Source organism: Pyxicephalus adspersus, chromosome 5 (genome assembly GCF_032062135.1).
Source record: "Pyxicephalus adspersus chromosome 5, UCB_Pads_2.0, whole genome shotgun sequence".
In the NCBI taxonomy this organism is placed as follows: Eukaryota; Metazoa; Chordata; class Amphibia; order Anura; family Pyxicephalidae; genus Pyxicephalus; species Pyxicephalus adspersus.
The window spans coordinates 116,738,141-116,758,528 of record NC_092862.1 but is presented as its reverse complement, the minus strand read 5'-3'; the positions used below and the strand labels follow the sequence as shown (position 1 = coordinate 116,758,528).

Genomic DNA, 20,388 nt, shown 5'->3' with positions numbered 1-20,388 from the left:
GGAATCGGATTGTGGTATGTGCCAAAGATATTTAGGTCATAAGGCTGGCAACAAATAAAAAAGTAAACACATTTGACTGTAAAAGTATTTGTTCTCTTATAGTGCAAATCAAACACTTCAAAATAGCAGTATAATTAGGGCAAGATGTTTTAAAAAAATATCAACGATGGGAGATGGCAGCAGGGTCTGTCCTGGGCTTGCTTCTAGTGAAATATGGTTGGGTTAGAGTGTATGCTAAAGCTACATACACACACTTCCAATAATTATCATTGGTAAACGAACGACCAATGATCCTGCACGATATCTTTGAACGATCGTATAGCACCGATCCTGTACATGCAGATAACGACACGATCGTTCTACGATATCAGATCCTGGAACCCGATGAAGAACTGCACTGGAAACTGACCAATTTATTATTACTAATAAAGAGGACCTGTCATATGAATGATAAAGAATAATGACAGGTCAAATTTATTATTCATATGACAGGTCCTCCCAATTAGTAAAATATATTTATATATATATATATATATATACACACATACATGAACACAGTACAGTGAAGCACCTGTACAGAACGTTCGTTCATTGCGCATGTTCAGAACATGCACGATCACTGAACGACCGTACACACAATAGATGGTGAACGATTGTCGTCCAATCAGATCTGCCGTGCCGGTTGTTCATGTCCAACGACTATCCTCATTCGTCGGCATCGTTGGTCACTTTTTTTAGAACAATTTTTGGCCAGTCAGTCGTTCGCCGTTCCTTTCCAACGATAATTATTGGATGTATGTACGCAGCTTAAGTGTATAACAGAACAACAGTATCCGGTATGATGAATATGTTTTCGCCTTCTTTGCTTTTTGCTTATTTGAAACAGGTGATTAGAGAATTTTGTTTTTTTTATTTATCTTGCATTGACTATAAACTTGAATACAGTTTGAAATGAATCTTTCCCCTATACTATCTTAGTAGCTAATATTATGTTGTTTATTAGATTTTTGAAGGGGATTTTAGAGTGCTGACATATTAGCATTTATATCTATTTATATCATTAGCAGAGACTTGGCTTTCAATCGTCTATGTCAGACAATGTTTGTTCAGCACCGGAGAGACTGTGCCAGAGTATGTAAATTCTGTGCCTCTTCTCTAGAGGCCAGCCCAGGTTTATTTTTACAATTCAACAGAATATCAGATGCCTATTGGAAGCATGTTCTTCTCACAACAAGTATAGTTATTGTTCAAAAAGGAATGCTCAGCACGGGTGTTTTACACCCATTGAATGTTTCTTGACACCATGTGAATGAAAAGTGTATTGAAATGAACAGATCTATACATCTGAGCACACAATAGGACATCCCATTAAACGTGTTTGACTTTGTGTTTGTCTCGGCTGTTCATTTTTATTGTTCTCATGAGCTGACCTTCCTTCCAAGGGAGTTCAGATCATCAAAGCTAACATTAAGCATAGTCTGAATTTTTTTTGGAGAAGATGGATCTGCTTCTGTGTCTAATGCATTTGTGAATGAGGTTTTAGACTTTAGCTGCCATATAAAATTATACAATATAAAAGGTGTATATAAATTCAATAGTAGTACACAGTTTATTCTTTTTTTTAACAAGATCCAAATGTTGTGTGTTAAAAGGTTCTAACATCAATGTAGCAGAATTATATAACTGATAAGAGATGTATAAAATACCTCCTGGGTCATTTTAGTGATTGTGACCCAGAAAAGGCCAAGAGGCGGCAAAAGAGATTGTTTTGATAGGAGGCATAAATGGCGTGACAAAACTGAAATCTCCTTAAAACTTAGGCAAATTAAGTTTCCTTCACTGCAGGGGTCCCTAACCTCTGGTTTGCGGTCCACTGGTGCCATCTGACTGGTGTGCCGTGGCACTGGCGGGTGCACCCCCTCAGCAGTGTCAGAAGAAGGACCCCGCTTGGGGGGGCAGACCGGCCAATGTCTCCCGATCATGTCTCCTGTACTGATCCCAGGCTCAGGGCAGTGGACGGGTTGTGTCTCTCCCAACACAGGCTCAGACCTGCAATGGGAGAGTGCGTGGGTTCTATCATTATGACATCATTCTGGGAGAAGTTTCCTCCCCTTTGAGTGACACACAGCTCCCCGCGCATGCGAAGTCTGGAGCCCGTGCATTTAATGTTCTGCGAGCTTCAAAAGGTTGGGGACCACTGCTCTACTGGTCCCCATGTGTCCTTAACATTCCCAGCTATGGATGTCTTTTGAATAAAAAAATATTTTCTGCATATCTGGGTACTAATAAACATAAATAAAAATAAATATAATAAACATAGTTTACTGAAAAAAAAAAAACACCAGGATAAGGAAAATACAGTGTTGAGGTCCTTAGTAGTTTGGCATGTTATTTGTTATTTCTAAAAAGGAAAAAATTGAGTTATAATTCCATAATAGTAGCATGATTAATGTTAATATTAATAGGTTTAAAACCCCACTCTACGCTAAGGATTTCCCAGCTGTCAAAGCTGGCTTTCCTCCCTACTAGAGCATCACCTGCAGCATAAAAAATAATGTATACATTGAGTAAAGGGCAGAGTAGAGGCTGAGCAGTACAGCACTGATGAATTGGTGAGTCTTTGTCGGACAGTGAGGGTTTGTATAGTGGCTTGTTATTATTATCCCATGCTCATACTCATGCCCAAGCTGGAATTTGGCTTCAACTTTAATTAAACCATACAGGTAGTTCCCGGGTTACATATGACATAGGGACTGTAGGTTTGTCCTTAAGTGATATTTGTATGTAAGTTGAAACAGGTTTATTATTTTAATAAATGCTATTAGGAGAGATGTTTGTTTCAACTTATTATTAGGCATTGTAGTGTCAGTTACTGTAAAACCCTCACTGTGAGTTAATCACAAACAAAGCAAAAATAAAAAAAATCTTTCTGGAACCTAGACCTTCATTAACTTTTGGAGCAAGCTGTGCTTTGATATGCAAAAAGAAACAACTGCATAGTTTGTCTTGGTCATCAAAGTGTTACAAGAGGTTGCAGAACAGCTCATCCCTTAAGATCACCCACACTTTCAGCTGTTTTTAGCAAAAGATTTCTTCTGCAAGTCATGCAAACTGCCCCCCTCCCCCCAATAAGCCTCTGTCCTGCACACGAGCAAGCAGGGAAGCCCTGTTCCTATCTAAGAGTCATCTGTATGTCGGATGTCCTTAACTTGGGGACCACCTGTCACATTTTTTACAATTTTCTCAACTATATTGCAGCCACTAGTGAGAACTTTCAGTATCTTACTGCATTTCTTTTCATGATATTTTATTAGCAAATTCTGAGAATAAGAATCACAGACATGGAGTTGTTGTTTTTAATTATTTGGCTGATTTATGGATAAGCATTGTTTAGAGTAGCAGTCTAACACAATTTTTTAGCATTGCAAAAAAGTTCAATTAAAAGCAATAACTTGTATTGAAAAAATTATTGACATTAAGCTGATCTGTCTAAAAACATATTTAATTTTTACATAAAGACCTCAGTGTCCATAACCATTTTGTTAATAATTACTCATAGATCAATAAACAAATGATGTAAAAAATCTAATATATAAAATTGCTTTATAACAGGAGTACTTTTTTAATATTTTTTTTTATCTATAACAGAATAATAAAGTTGAAATATTCTTTCATTACAAATGATTAAGGTATATAATTGCAGATGAAGATTAATACACTCCATATAACCTCACAGATTTACCCAGAAGACTGCATTCAATTACTGTACAGAGGCCTGTCCTCCAGAAAACAAATGAGTTAAATAGAATTAATTCAGAAAAAGGCTATTAAAATGCTGCATGCCATAAATGGTAACATTTATCAGGAGACATACAAAATTCTCATATTATACAAAGAAGAAAATTAGATGTGCATACATAACTCACACATTTATCAAGTAATTCAACATAAAGAGGCAAAGAACCATCAAATTTCATCTTATATGAATACACCATAGCAAAATCTGATTCATTGCTTATGGGTAATGTTCATTACATAACTACATCATTATTGCTGTTTTCATCGCCTGATTAAGTAAGTCCAGTGGGCTCATGCTAGAACCATTGCAAACTTCATACTATGACAAGTACAATGCCTTTCTCAAGCAAACGTGACATGATACAGAGACAAGATACTTTTCACTTCTCTCCCTGGTTCCTCCTTCAACCGAAACTCCTAATGTAGTTTCAGGTGTTCGCTCAGGTTCACATGCAAGGATTCTGGGTAGTGAGTTCTGCATACCTTTCATCTAGCATTACCTTTTCACAATAGAACTTCAAGTCCCAGGAGCCTTTGTTCATTGGTATGTCAATGAGCTGAGCTCCAGGGATATGACTAGGTGTGTCTGAGTTTGCCTAGTCTTGCTCAACAAGGTAATCATTACTTTCTGTAGTTAACTGCTTGACTAGGTAAACAAACAGGAGTAATTGAGCATGAGGAGAGCACCATGAATTTGTTCATCTGAGCTGAGCTCCTATAGAACGTAAGTCATTTTGTAAAGTTACTTTAACTTAGGAAAATAGTTTTTAATCAATTTAGAAGTTCTGTATTTTAGAAACATGGGTGCATTTACTAAATAATTTGTTGATCGTGTAGCAGGAACAGAGTTAGGAATAAATGCAGTTTTCTTAGCCAGTGACGTACAAGGTGTAGTCTTAAAGTCACGTATTTAATAGCCTTGCATTTTGTTAAGTGGTCAGTGTCATAGTCTGTTTTTTTCTACCCTGGTGGGCAAAAATAAAATTCATTCAGGTTTATTTATGTGCTATCTTACAAAAGTATACATTATGTTGTATTCGTAACCTGTAGGTGGTATTTTATGGTTGATGGCTCAATTTGAGCATGATTTAGATCACAAGACCAACAGACTGACTATAGGGTACAACAAACTCTTAGCATACACCCTATATACTCCTAAAAATTGGGTGATTGGTAAAGTACCTGAAAGACAAGGTGATCGAATAATTACTGTTTTTAATGATGCATTTTTACAGCCATTCTGCATATTGGCATTTTCAGCATGTTTGTAGTTATATGACCTCAATAAATGCACCTGCCTATTGTGAACTGTATTCTATTGGCTTCAAATGTGATTGTATGATGTCTGTACATTCATGTGGTTCTGAATCCTGGCTGCACCATGAATGTATCCAGAATTACTTTGGTACTGATACTAATTGGGGAAAAATTGCATGTGTCTTCATGGAGTTGCTTGCGCTTATAATATGGTGTATAATATATATAACTAAACTGGTGCCGATAGTGCTGTGATGTATGTTCTTGTTTTTCATACAGGCACAGTTCAGGATAACCAGGTTGAATGGGGAAATTGGTTAAACTAGTATGATGCATTATTGACTGGATATAACTAATTTAAGTAATAGGAAGGTAGGATTTAAGTTCTGGCTGGCATCCAACATTAAAGTGGCTCTTTCACCACAACATTTCTTAAAGGTTTGGCTTCCTGGTTCCATGGTTTGTCCAGTAGTTCAATCTGTAGGCCCCTGTATCAATACTGCCGGTAGTGACATCATGGCTGTCAGGATGAACCACAGTGTGCAGTGGGGGACCAATAAATCATCACAATTGGAACATTCTGAGATCTTAGTGTTCCATTTCTACTTATAAAAGTAGCAAATTATTATAAAGAATAATTGTAGTTAGTTAAATAAAGCAACACAAAAAGGAGTAGTAGCTGTGTGCAAAGTATAGTAACCCACAGAAATCAACAAAGAGTTATCTTTTACCAAGCTGGCTACATTAAACTTTAAATTGGTCTTTTAATCACTGTATTTGACCCAATACTTGTAAATAAGACTGCACAATATAATTCCCCCAAATCCTATTTAAAAGGCTAAACTTAAGACAAAATTAAGGTTAATTTTCCAAAGCCAGATTTCCCCTGCCATCCAGAAGTGCAGTAAAGAGGGTAAATTCACATGCTGCCATCAATAAGCTGAAAAGCCAAGGAGCCTTGCTATCAATAGGTTTATGTTTGTATATTCTTGGTGGAATACACTATGAGGCACAGGGCTTTATGAGTGGAGAGGAATTTCAATTTTATCAATAACTGTAATTAGAGAGATAGAGAGGCTACAACTACTGATTTGCTTCTAAAAATACTAGGAGCTACTCTGATTTTGACTTTCAAATCAACTATTTTTCAACCAGGGTTGCTCCAGAAGTTGCCAGGGGTCTTTGGAGGTGTGTCTCATTGACCCTATATATCAGGGGTCCGCGAAGTTTTATGGCCACTAGGTCATTTATAGGGTGGGCGGGAGCACACTAGGCCAGACCCGCCCTAGTAGTGAAATCCCTCTCCTCCGAATGCATTGCTGAGGAGAGGGATTTACCTTTAGGGAGCTTTCCCTTTTTATCCCGGTGGTGGAAGTATCAGCAACTGCAAGGGGGTGGCACCGGAGCCCTGGAGCTCCAGCAGCTCCAGCTCCAGTAGTTCCTAACATCCCCTGGCCGAATCGCCGGCAACCTGCGGTTCCGAAGCCGCGGGTTGGCGGCCGGCATTAGGCCTAAAGGCCGGAGTTTGCCGACCCCTGCCATATAAGATGGTGTCTACATTTCATTGATGTCTACAGTTTCTGGGTCAACATCATGTGGCAGAGCCAGCCTAATAAAACCAATGATCTATTTACAGTCTGTTTGTAAAAGCGGCATTCTGATCAATAATGTTTAAAGGGCATGCTTTCCGCTGGAAACCAATGCAAATACCATTTTCCCCTTGACTTATAATAGAAGGGTTCCCTTGACGCTTGAAAATTATTTGAAGGGTTCCTCATGGGTAAGACATTTGAAAAAGACTTTTCTAAATCATTGAACAGAAATATGCATGCAACTCAGGAAAGTAAGAGTAAGATCAGACTCCACTAGAGCAACCTATAACAGTTAAACTTTTATTTGTATGTGTAGAATACACACAACTATAAAGTGTTATTCAGGCCGATTGTCAATTTTGAAATCACTGCAATCAACACCTTTCAATGGGTGGCAATTTTTTAAAAGCAGTCTTTCCTCTGAAAAGTAGCACGTTTTTCAGATAATTGTTCTGGTCACTAGTCTAATGGCCTGTTTATAACTAGGTTTCTGATTTTTAAAAAAAAAATTCATACATATCATCGCTGTAGATTAATGGCACATTAGGTGGAACTTCGTTACAACAAAAAGAAAAGTATTGCATATTTGAGTGGGTACATATTTACGTTTTTAGGTATTTTTGAATAATACTTGTGAATCAGCAGCTTCAACATTTTCCAGGGTCAGAATGACGTCTGTGTGTTTACTTATCGAGATGTGAAGCAAAAACCACACCTGTGTGTGTATGTATGTGTGTGTATGACTCAGAAAAATATGTAAAGTCCCCCAACTTGCCTTACTAACAACACAAGTTTAATGGTAGCAGTATCAGTGATGAAGTACATATGTGCAGATGTACCCAAATTAAAATGAGCTTGGTGTTAAGTATATTACACACCTTTGGTCTTGGTTTCCTATTTCCTATTCCTATGAAAAAGCAGGTTGGTGTGTTATGCTCAAGGAGTAAAAAAGCATGTTTTAGGATGCCAAAACCACTTTGTGACAATATTGAAATAAAGAAAGAGCATTTTTTAAGAGCATACAAAAGCAAAAAGTAAGTTACATACAGATTCTGTCTCAAATCCATATTGCTTCATGGGGTTTTTTGGGAACTAGGTACTAAATAAAGTTCAACTAACGTCATAAGTGAGTAACAATAAAAATGTGTTGCATATTCATTTAGTCCCAAATCCACATTGCTTCATGGGATTAGTGGGAACTGAATACTAAATACAGTTCTCCTAACCACAGTAAAGGTTTTTAGAACCAAAATTAATAAATATTGAATTTGAAATAGGTCATAAAACGTGTTTCGCCATTTCAAACTTGGTCTCCTATTGCTATATTCTATTCATACCATCCCAGCAATCAGATTTTCAAAACTAGAACATTTATTCACCATCACTGCTATATAGAATGATTTCTGTTGTGTGAATGGTAAATGAAGCACAGCTCTGATTTACTTGCAGAAATCATGGAAACAAGACATGAACATTTATAGATAACACTTGCACTTTTCAGGATGTAGAACCCTTTTAATATTGAGAAAAGATAATTTAAAGGTAAATTTTTCTTTTTAAAGCTTTTTTATTCCCTTTGTAAGGTAAAATTCAACATTCCTCAAGGGAGGGGGTAGGGGGCAAACCACCCCACCACATTAGAAGGCCAAAGCCTTCAGGACTTGCCAGCCTCTTGCTACACTCTGTACATTCATATTGGCCAGTTCGGCTGCACATCATAGTACTGGGAATGTTTGTGAAGATAGGGCTTAATAACAATATACCACACTACTTGTAGATGTCAATGCTCTTCCAAAATTTGGTTATGGCAGAAAGGTTTAGGGGGCTGTTGCAGATTTGAGTAGAAACCTTAAGGTACCGGATCTTCAACAGTTTTCCCCCATCCTGTCCCACATAATAATACTTCACCCCAGTAAAGGTCCTGAAAAAAAGGATCTTTATTTTCTTATAGTAAACAAGTGTCTTCAGACAGTGTGTACGACTTTAGGTGTGTAATTGTTTAGGTCTGTGCTTGCTTCCTCCTCTTTGCAAACTGTAGTTGAAGAACAGGTATATGTACCAGCACAGTTTAGGTTATGTGAAATATCCCTTAGAAAGGAAAAATCTACTTTGCTAGCTTAACAGCCACAAGATCCTTTTTAAACCAACCCAAATACGATGACATAAACTATAAAATATTGTATTTTCCCTCATTCCTAAGTGGCAATGGTCATCAGTAGAAAGCCAATTTACCCAAAAGGTCCACAGACAGTAATTATATTCTGAGATGTATTCTAATACCTCCCTACTCTAGCATAAACAAAGATTTGATTTGAGTTCTATTTTAGGCTACATTAAGCATATGACAGTCCCAAAGAAACCCTTTGTAATTCTTCCTTTATATCCTTATAGGCTGTGCTGCAGATGCACTAGTCTTAGTTCACCCTGTGCCAACATGGTGGTACAAAAGTCAGAAAATATTGTTTTCTTCAGATAATTGTTGTCTTTTAAGCTGGTGGTTTGATGTTTTGGTATTATAGATTCTCAACTCAATGATAGAGCTTCACATTATTTTGTTAATGCTATCTTTCTTGGAATGTATTTCATATTTTGAAAAATAATTCTTTATCTTGAATTAATTGATTTAATGAACCTGCCCATATTCTAATCATTTCTTATTGGATCATATGGCTGATTAGATGAAGTAAGGTGACACTTTTGAGTAAGCTTCATGCCTCACTTGCCCAGCAACCTATAAAGTAGACCTTTTGCTAAAATGGAAGGCTTTGAACACTCTCTGAACTCCGTTCCCTGATTACCTACTCGAAGTGTTTTATTTAACTCACCCCCATCTACAGCATTGTGCATGCTGGGCTTGACACAATTGTGAAATGCAGAGAAGGTGAAATCTTGTAAGGCGACTATTCGTTCCATTGCAGTCTCTGTAATTCATTGAAATTTTAACAATTGCCTACACACCGCCTGAAGCTTATACACATTAGATAATAGTTGCCCAGTGTAGTCATTACCGGTCAGATGGGGTGAAAATCATAACAGTGTTGTGGCAGGTTCTCAGTCAAAAACCTTCCTTAGAGGTCTATTGAAAATAATTTACCTACAAAGGATTTAATTTAGAAAATTTATGACTCGAGAGAAAAAATGAATTAACACAGTTTCTAATCAAATCCAGTAAAAAACATGCATGCATTTTGAGTAAAAGTTGGGTTAAAACCTTTATAAATAGCAGAATTTACTAGTGTTGCACATTTCCATTTCTCTTTTTTTCCAAGACCAGGAATATTTGGCTAAGCAGAATGTTACTCTTTTACTCTTCATGGTCTCTATACTTATTCATTTTTTTAAGCAAGGTTGAATCCTGAACATATTACATATTTGGATTATAACTAAAGGGTATCCTATATAAGTACAGGCTTTGTTTCTCATTACTGGGGTCTGTGGGCACACAAGGTTTGGCATTCAAAACCACACCTATCTGATAACATCTGCTGGTTTACACTTTTGTCTATAGGAACAAGCCTTCTAATGGTAAATGACGACCTGCATAGGTACATTATTAGTGAGAGAGACTTCAGTACTTTTGTTTTTTTATAGCCTTACTAATCACCATTGTGCACATTGTATTTACAGCTTTAATAAGGTCTTGTACTGCAAGGTTGAATGTATGTTACACCTGCTGTTTTACAAAAACATATGTTATGGAAAAACTGCAAACAAAACTCAACTGCCAGTCAATGTAAACATGCTTTTATCTTATGTATCACTGAACAAAGGTCTGTGACAAGTGAAGTCCATATGGTGCCATTGTTGCAATTCAAGGAGTGGCATTCTTTATGGGCTGTACAGCTCACAAGCATCCCATAAATAGTTTTGCAGAATTTGTGTTTTATAGAAGGATATTCTCTAACTGCTGATCTGGTTAAAAGCAGATTAAGCTGTTTGCATTGGGGCCAAGCATTTGTCTTGCAATTTAACAAGTTAGGTAGATACACAACTGGAGGGATTATAGTTGGGGTTCTTTTTGTTACATTGCGTATGTGGGGAATACCTTGAAGACTTCTGCAGAAAGTTTTTTTTTAGCAGTAAAAGGCTGGGCGGGAAGGCAGGAATGAGTTTGCAAAAGCCTTGGCCCCGCACCAAGAGGCTGTTTAAAATAGGGCCTGGGGCAAAAGCGAAGTAGATACCCCAAAATTGCAGCATACTACTTCCCTGTACCACTGCCTCCACCTTTTCAAAGCTTGAAGGAGATGTGAGTGAGTTTGTGCTACCCTAAAACCAGTTGTACATGTACTTTTAAAAAGCGCTGTTGCTGTTGTAGTGTAAAAAAAGAAAATATGGGATGCCAAATTAAGATGATATTTAGCATCATCTACTTCAACCTTTCCTGGAAAAGGCATTACTATGCCTGGATAGGGCTATGAATATATTGTACTGCTACAGATTTGCAGCTCTTTATTTGGGATCCAGGCCCAGAATGTCCTGGAAAGAATGGAAGGGAAAGACACTCCTCCATTTTTCCAGGCCAGAAAATCTAGCCATTGATAAAAATACATCGGCCTTGGAATCAGGAGAAAGTTGCACCCTGAGACCAGATGAGGAGTCTGTGTTGGGAGTCTGTACTGGGAAAGCCAAGAAGATCCCCCAAAGTTTAGGTCTGTGGGGCCCACAGAGAGAGCTGGAAGACTAAAATGTGTGTTTTTGTTGCCATGATGTAGATGACTTTAATCAACTGGGAGGGAAAAACCCTGGATTTTGCTTTCTGAATAAAAGTGGGCAGAGTACCCACACTAGGTGGAATTCTGCTCCTAGTGGGTAAAGTTGCATTTAGAGAAAACAACAGAACATTGTTAAAATGAACTAGCTTGCCACTTTTTTCAGGTTGTCATTTTTATTTAAGGCTATCATAAAAATCTAAAAAAACAAATAAATGTCCTCATACGTTTTACCAATGTATGTGGGAAATGTCATGCCATTCCATAGGTATATCATTGTTTTCCATAAAATGAAAATTTCTTGATTGGCAACAGTATCTAGAGGCTTTAGAAGATATGACCGTTTCATGTAAGGAATGTATAAAGAAAATTATAAAAGACATCATACTTCTATAATGCAAGTATGAAGAAACTGTCAGAAAACATGTCATAATTTACTAAGTATCACTCATGATTTTGTTCCCTAATGAGATCACTGTAGCATGAGCATTCTTCATTGATGGTTTCAGCCTATTGAATGCTTTATGCAATGTTTTAAGTGTGAAACTTCTGGTGGACTACTGTTGTAGAGAAGTTTTTTTTTTTAATTCTTTTCTAATGACTCACTATATTGGAATTTAAAGCAAGGTTAAGTATACTGTTCTTTTTTTCCCACAAACAGTTGTGAAACAAAAGTGATTATTAACTGTGAAAACAAGAATGAGTATTGTTATGATGTATAAGCTTTTCAATTTGATTCTGCAGCACACATATCATGCTGACCTATATATTAGTTCTGACAGGCTAAGGAAAGCTTTTACTTTAGTTGCTGTTGTGTAATTGTTGCCATAATTATTTTTATCAGTGTATGTGTGATTAAGTGAGTGTGGCTTTTGTCATTTAATTTTCAGTTTGAATTTCTTTAAGAATGTTGTCTGTATAGAGTATGGGAATTCTTTTTGTGTTTGGGCATCATGAGCAGTAAGGAACAGTACTTGGCAGTTTTGGGGGTTCAATGATAGGATAATATTATGTATTCAGAGAAAAAGATATGTGGAATTCATGGAACAGAGGTACTGGCATGGATTTTAAAAATTCCATGCCAGCACTAGAGAACAGATTTAAACCAGGGGTTGGACTGTGTGAAAGTGAATTTTTAACACATTCACTTAGCTAAGTAAATTAACTTTTGCAAGGAAAAACTAAATTACTTTAGTAAATTACCCCCAATGAAGGGGATTTTTGAAATTCACTATGTATCAAAGCAAAGTTGGACAGGTAATACAAGTGAAGACAGGAAATCATGCACAGGACAAGAAGAGTGATAGGTATAGAAAGTGTGGAGACATAGACTAAAGCCAGGTACAGAAATAAGTATGAATAAATACAGTCTACTAGAATAGCCCAGAGGAATAATAAACACAAAAATGAACAAGTCACAATTTTAGATCTGCCTAGACTCATGGCTGCTTCTGCCGCTATGGGCTTGTCATAACCCTTTCAAAGTAATGACTAGTGTTGGTTGAATATCTCACTATATTGTTCAGGTGATCGAACAATATAGAGATATTGTTCAGGTGATCGAATGCTGAATTCGAACACCATTAAGTCAATGTCAATGGTGGGAGCAGAGCTTCCTGCTTGGTTGAGGAAAGCTTTCCTCAGCCAATCAGAGAGCACTAAAGGGTTTCGAATGGGGAGACTTGTCCCCATTTAACCTCTAGTGCCGGAGATCATACACTGTTCTCAATGAATGCGGCTGGCCACCGCCGCATTCATTGAGAATATCTTCTCAATGAATGTGGCCGTGGCCATCTGCATTCATTCAGAACAGTGTCATAGAGGTGAATGAATGGGGAGACTTGTGTACCAGAGTTGAATGGATAGGGAGACTTGTCCCCATTTAACCTCTAGTGACCGGGGATCCTACACTGACAGCAGGATTCCCAGGGCTGTGCAGCCGTGGGAATCATCCTGTCATTGTGGGATAACCTGTAAAAAAAAAAGAAAGTTAGTAAAACAAATCACACACATTCAATAAACTATTTTATTATTATTTTTATTTTTTTTAACACAGTTTTTTACACACGAAGTTGCGCTGTTGAATCCCATGTTTTTGGGTCGAGTATAAGGACAACCCGAATTCTAACACCAACACTAGTAATGACATATGGAACATGTCAGTAGTAGCAAAAAGATGAATGGAATAAAAATAGAGACAGATACCTTTATAGAAGAAGATGTAGCACATTGTATCACATTGTCCAACTGTGTAATTCCCTTGTCAACCATGATGAACTGACCCCCAACAATGTTTACCTGCTATGGACTAGACAAATAAATGGACCTGTTTTGGTGGATATTTCATATATTGGAAATAGGAGACTTCTGAGTGAATTCTGCATTGGTGCATAGACATTTTTTCAGTCATGAAAGAGGTTTCTTAGAAATTTCTAATCTCTATCCTCATTGTCACTGCTCCCAAGAGCATTCAACACAAGTCAGGACTGGGGATTTTAGTGGTAGCTGTGATGGAGGAAACGTAGGTGCTGGTGTGCTGACAGGGTAAGTATCAGTGGGTCGGGGGCCCCCTTTCCAAAGACACTGTCACTTTGTGGGAACCTTGTTTATATGCAAATACAAATCAACAAATATCAGCTAAAACTATTTTAAATGTGCTTTAAATTTATTTTCAATGACATTCTTTATTTATACAAGGAAAAATGTACCTTTCCTAAATGCAAAATCAAGCTCCTTAATCACTGGGACTGCTTCATGTTGAATTCAGGCCTCAGTGCATTACCTTGGAGCTCCATGTGTTGGTGACTTTGAGGGAGGGCAGTGCTACGAGGAGGGGGGGTGGGGAAGAGACAGGGTCTGGTCAGTGTAGCAGGAAGAAACGGCCAATCATTAGTAAGTAAAGATGGTCAGAAACTCAAAGTTTGTCAAGGCAGAATGAGTATGTAGAAAAAATGCAGTTCCTGATTTTTAAAACAAATAAATGGAAAGCCTAGCAGCAGGTGTTGCCGACTCCTCTGACCTTCTTCTAAAGAAGGTTCAGGTAATATTGCATTTGTAGAGTTTTGTGTTGTGCAGGCACCATCCATGTCTACTGGGCCCTTTTCTAAAACTGCTTTCATAAAGCCTCCTTGATGTTAAAATATTAAAGTCTGCATAAAATATCTTTCATAATTCACTGAAGTGGGCTCCAACCTTTGGTTTACATGATCCAGTTCATGTCAGAGGGCAGGTGTATCTCCCAAGTTCCAGATATACACAGAAAATACTAGAAAAAGTTATCATGACTCTTTTGCATCATTCTATCAATATGCTGTAATATGCAGTATGTGGAATTTAGTATTCACAGTTGGAGCCTTAGGTCCCATTGACACCTAAACATTACCACTTCCATGGGAAAAGAATTGTATGGTTGGCTTGTATTTATTCTAATCCCAGGACTAAAGGCAACCATAGAGACATTCAGTATCTACAAATAGGGCATCTGTATAGCATGAAAATGGCTGATGGTTTTCTGGCTATCCCAAGAAGAACACAGGTTATATGCATATTGTAAATAATGAATAAAGCACTTGTACATTAATAATTTATTTGAAAGAGCAGCCGGTTAGTAAAATGTCAAACATTTTTTACTTTTTACTTATAATGTAAATTTGTTTTATGACACTTTCACAAGGAGACCCATGCTGTATTTTTTCTCTGCGGATTCAATATACTTCTAAGTCATGTTCATGAATTATGCAGTAGAGATGGGAAGAGGCATTCCACTTTACTAAATGCTTTCATGAGCGTCACTTGCCTCAGGGCTAACTGACACTCAAACAAAATGTTTGTCTTTAAGAAAGGCACACTGCACTGTGCATATCAATGTTACAAGTAATGTACAAATGAGCCACTTGTTTCCATCACTCACTTTCCCTCCAGTGATGCATTAACAGTCAATGTTTACATTTATCTTCAAATCTAGTTTGGAGTTGCATATATTGCTTTACTCTATTAGCGATGCAAGATTTTTCTATTTGGTATCAATTTTCCTGATATTAATTAAGGAAACAACCCACTGAGATGCACCATCAATGGGTAAAGCTTATTTACACACCAAAAGTTTTAAGTTAGGATAAAGCAGATAAATGTTAAAACCTTATTGCTGAGACTATAAGTTATAGGATTTCTCCCCATTGGGACTTAGACCTCCATTTGGTAAAATGAACTGATCAATAGTCATTTCAAATATAAAAAATCGTTCCAGCCAATTAGGAAAAGAGGTATGATCTCATTGTATTTAGACATTATTTTACATTTGAGCTGAAACAAGTGAGAGAACGCAATAGAACTGGCAACAGCCTTCATGCACAAGTGCTGTTAGATGAGATGGTTTAAGTTAATGTATGCCTTTATGCAAATTGAGTAGAGCTAAGCAGAACATCATGGAAACATTCCAAAAGTGGTTTTCTTTTTAATTGTCTGCCTCTGCTTTAAAGGACACCCTGTAAAGCTAATATGACTTTTATCAGCAGAGTTGATTGGAAGATTAAATGGGCAAATTAGGGCCAAACATCAGAGACAATATGGGGGAGGGAAGACACGGACTACTGCCAACGAATTTTGTAGTTGTAACATAGTTAGTTTTATTGGCGGTTATGAGACGGTTATTAATCCTCTGTTTTTGGATGAGATGCAGACAGCCCAGGTCCTTCCCCTAGGCAGACAGGTTCCTGCAAGGAATCTGATAGCAAAGACAGATTTTACTAAAAAGTTCATCCTCCTCTAGGATGGCTGGCACTAAAAAAATGTCAACACTGCAGTGCTCATACTATTTTTATCTTATTATTTACTAGTATAACATTACATCCACAGAGAACTGCAAGTTACCTAGGAAGAGAGCTCAAAAACAAATATTAGCTGCAGACAAGTCATGTCTACGCTGGGCATTGGTGGGCACAGGCTTAAACTTACAAATCTGGCTTTATATCTTCAGTAAAACCTTTTTAGGTATGAATACAGAAAGAATGAATAAAGACCCTCTCTGATTTCATTTTGCTGGTTGTGTCCCATTGGGGAATGATTTCTCTAATATCCTGCTCTACAGAAAAAGGAAGGTACTACAGGTTTACAAACTGAAATATTGTAGGGCTTGTACAGTAGTATAATGAAAGGTGTTCAGAACATGTCTGTTATATCTGTTTTCTCTCTTTACATGCAATCATTTACAATACAATCCAGAATCTCTGAATAAACCACCCAACACACTTCTGAGAACTTATGGTAGGAGGAAAATACTGTTACTCACTGAACATAGAAAATAAATACAAAACAAAATTAAAAGGTTCAGGAACAAAGGGGTTGTTTGTCAAATGCATGGGAAACTGGTGCCACTTAGTAGAAGATCTAGGGCAGGGGTGTCAAACACAAATACACAGAGGGCCAAAATTAAAAACTTAGATAAAGTCGCAGATCAACCGTGAAATTTATTGAAAACATTGAGGAAATGTTTCCTTCGCATTAGATATAAACTTTTTTCATATGAAAACAAAGAGGTTTTGCTTTACATTCAATCAACAAGCTTATATTAGAGAAAGAGGCTTACCATTTTTTTTTTTTTTTTTATTTAGGAAAAAATATCTTATGCCTCTTTCTCTATTTGTAGCCTTCTGAGTTAAATTTTTGCACAGGCTAACAATAATAATACCAATATTCTTCTATGAATATCCAACCATTCAAGTCTATGCCCTAGAGTAGCAAGGAAAAGTACAAAAATGGAATGGAAATAGCACCGCTACTAAAATTCCCGGCATTATTTGTGTCTTTAAAACAGTCCAATGCGGGCCACGAATAGGCAGAGAGCTCGCTGGTCTATAGACAAAAGTAATGCCAGGAATTGTAGTAGCGGCACTTTTTCAATGCAGCGGCGAGCCAGCTGCAGTTCATATTTAGAATTTCTTTGGGGGCCAAAAAAACGATGTTGGGGGCCAGAGTTTGGCACCCCTGATCTAGGGAATGTGCCCTGTGTTCTAGGGTCCGGCAACAGCCTTGGTAAAAGCAAATGTACACTACAGTGTCACCATTAAAAAACTTCTCATTTTCTTAAAAAATCACTACTGTAAAATATTGAATTTCTATACTTCCTGTCTACTGATAATGTTGACCAAGGCAAACAGTAAGGCAGATTATTAAAAAACTAATGACTTTCTACTTATCTACTACTCTTGCCAATATTATTGAAAATATTTTGGCTTAAGATACACTTTATAGCAGTGCAAACATAAGAGACTATGGGCCTGATTTATTAAAGCTCTCCAAGGCTGGAGAAGATACACTTTCATCGGTGAAGCTGGGTAATCCAGCAAACCTGGAATGATTTGGTCCAGGATTGAAAACATATGCTACAAATAGCAAATGACTGAAGAAATCCATTCCAGGTTTGCTGGATCCAGCTTCACTAATGAAAGTGTTTCCTCTCCAGCCTTGAAGAGCTTTAATAAATCAGGTCCTATCAATCTGAGTGTCACATTGTATTTTCTCTTTCTTGTTCAGAAACTGAGACACTCTACTAAGTTATACTTAGCGTTCCAGAGTAGAAAGTTTTTGATAAGGCTGGAGATATTTTAAGAATGTTAGTGCCAAGAACCGTCACTCTACTTCTTCAGCCACTAATCAGATTAAGACCCACCCAAGAAAATGACAGCTGGAATCTGAAAGTTTGAATTACAGGTGATTATATGGAAAATACTGGGATCTTCAGCTGTCACACTTTAATCTTACCCTACAGTAGATATATGGTGCTTATAAACTGCAGAATGGAATTTACACCGCTCATTGGTTAAACGGTCTTCAATCCTCCTGCTGAAATTCAATGCCTAATTCCTTAAAGGAAGCTTTTAGATCATTAATGCATGAAATAAATTACTTGAAAGCAGTGTTTTTCAACCAGGGTCCCTCCAGAGGTTGCTAGGGGATTGCTTGAGCCTTGAGCAATGTGTACTTCTTAGGTCAGTTACCACACCAATGAACTTTTTGCTGTCTGTAATGGTGACTTTTCTTACTACTGGTCATCAATGTAAGATACATTATTCCCAATGACCACCATTCTAATGTACTGTGAGGTGTGGGTATAGTAATTATTGCAGGGCTTCCCTAAAGACCTGAAAGTTATTTCAAGGGGTTCCCCCATGTTAAAAAAGTTAAGAAACACTACTTTTAAGAAACTATAGTTATAGCTAAATATAGGTGTGCTACAAAAAAAAACCTGTAGTCCTAGACTAAGAACAAATATTTAAAGTGAGCCTGTTCTCTTTCCAGTCTAAAAATTATAAGTACAACCTTTCTATAGTTTTCCCTCAACACACTTGAAACAGTTTGGCCAAATCTATAGCTTTTTGAATTTAGAAAAAAATTCCATTAAATTTAATTTTTATACGACCTGGTTACTGTACCTAATAATAGTCTTAATAATAATGCTGTAGTAACAAGAAAATAAGTTCTGTTTTATGAGGCTGTAATGACCCAATTTTTATTTGCAGACTCAAGGTATGAGTTTATAGATTATATCATCATATAAAATAGAAATGTTGTCTGCCGTTTTATTTTTCTGCCAGTGATAAGACACCTTACAGGTGGCCTGCTTTTGTCCGGTCTTAGCTATGAATTAGAATGACATTATTTTCTGCACTTTGATGGTCATATGAGAGCTGCAGGGTGTGAGCTTTCTGAACTTGCAAACTTGCTTACTATACTTTAGATCATAACCAACATACTTTGAAGTAAAACTATAGTGTATATTCACATTAGTGTTATGATTGAGACAAGGTATATTAAAGCAGAACTAAACTCGATGGGTGGTGAGCTTCTGCCATAATCGGCAAGTTTGAACAGAATACTTGGTGATTATGGAACATACATAGCCATGTGCAGCCGCCCTGCAGTGATTATAGGCCCAGGACCTTTCATCGCTGCATCCTTACAAGGCGCCAACTTTGCCGCTGGCTCTGTGGGGGACTTCGTGAAGATAGCCGATCCTCTTCAGCCATTGGATGGCCACTGATGATATAACTCATGCACATGCACAGGAGTTACATTATCCCCGGCGTCTGGCTCTGTGTGTGGTGTGGCTGCACATGTTTTTTTTACTTTTTGTGTCCTTTTTTTTTTTTTTTTTTGTCAATCCATACTACCTCCTGGTGACTCTTTGTTTTCTGAATTTAGGTATACTTTAATGGAATTATGCTCATTTGCCTCCTATTTTCATCAGAGCAAGTTTTGTGACAGTTTGACTAACTGGTGGGAGGAAGGTGCATCATCCAGCCAGGTGCATCCTAAAACAATCCATCATCAGAGCTTCCCACCCAGGCTGAGCCTACTATATTGCATTTTACCAAACCTTAGTTTAAGTGGCTGGTCAAGTTTTTTTAGGTTTGATCCAGCCAGTAATTTACAGAAGTTTCTTTGTTAGGGTGGTTACATGCATTATTCCACTATATCGATTGAGGTGCGGTATAACCACCTTTATATAGCAGGATTGGCAACCTATGTAGAGGGTTGTACAAGATGAACTAGTAGATTTAGAAAAATGTTACATAAAAAAACGAATAATTCAAATCCTAACCCTAGCTAACACTGATAACACTAGTTTTACATACATTTGGTGTCATTTGATGTATTTTGTTGCAATTAATAACATCATTACCTTTAGGACAATGTAATACATAGGGGAAAATACACGTGTTGTGTGCTACATTGGAAAAAAAATACATTGGGCATGTTTTTCAGTTCTTGGGGTATGAATGGGCTAAAAAAATTGTTAACGTGTGCAAATGTGTATGTTGCAAGTGCTAATGCCCAATCTCAAATTTTGTAATTTTATAACTCTCAAAACAAAAAAAGAAATCAACTGTGTGAGATCAGATGCTTTCCCTATCGACTCACCACTCCATAAGCGTCATTTACCCCTTTCTTTGGGTACAGGGCATCGTATGCCACCACAGCATATTGCAGTAAATTAAAATGATATAGAAATGCTGTTCATCATCCCCACTCTC

The 20,388-nt window shown here is 37.3% G+C and overlaps 1 protein-coding gene across 1 annotated transcript in view; it reads left to right on the top strand.

Annotated features, from left to right (window-relative positions):
- Positions 1-4,402: 4,402 nt before the first annotated feature.
- The window catches only part of MACC1 (MET transcriptional regulator MACC1), a 32,802-nt gene continuing 16,816 nt past the window's right edge, over positions 4,403-20,388 (top strand). Inside the window, exon 1 of the mRNA XM_072412547.1 lies at positions 4,403-4,522. The gene's annotated coding sequence lies outside the window, so the exon portion shown is untranslated. The remainder of the gene's footprint in view (positions 4,523-20,388) is intronic.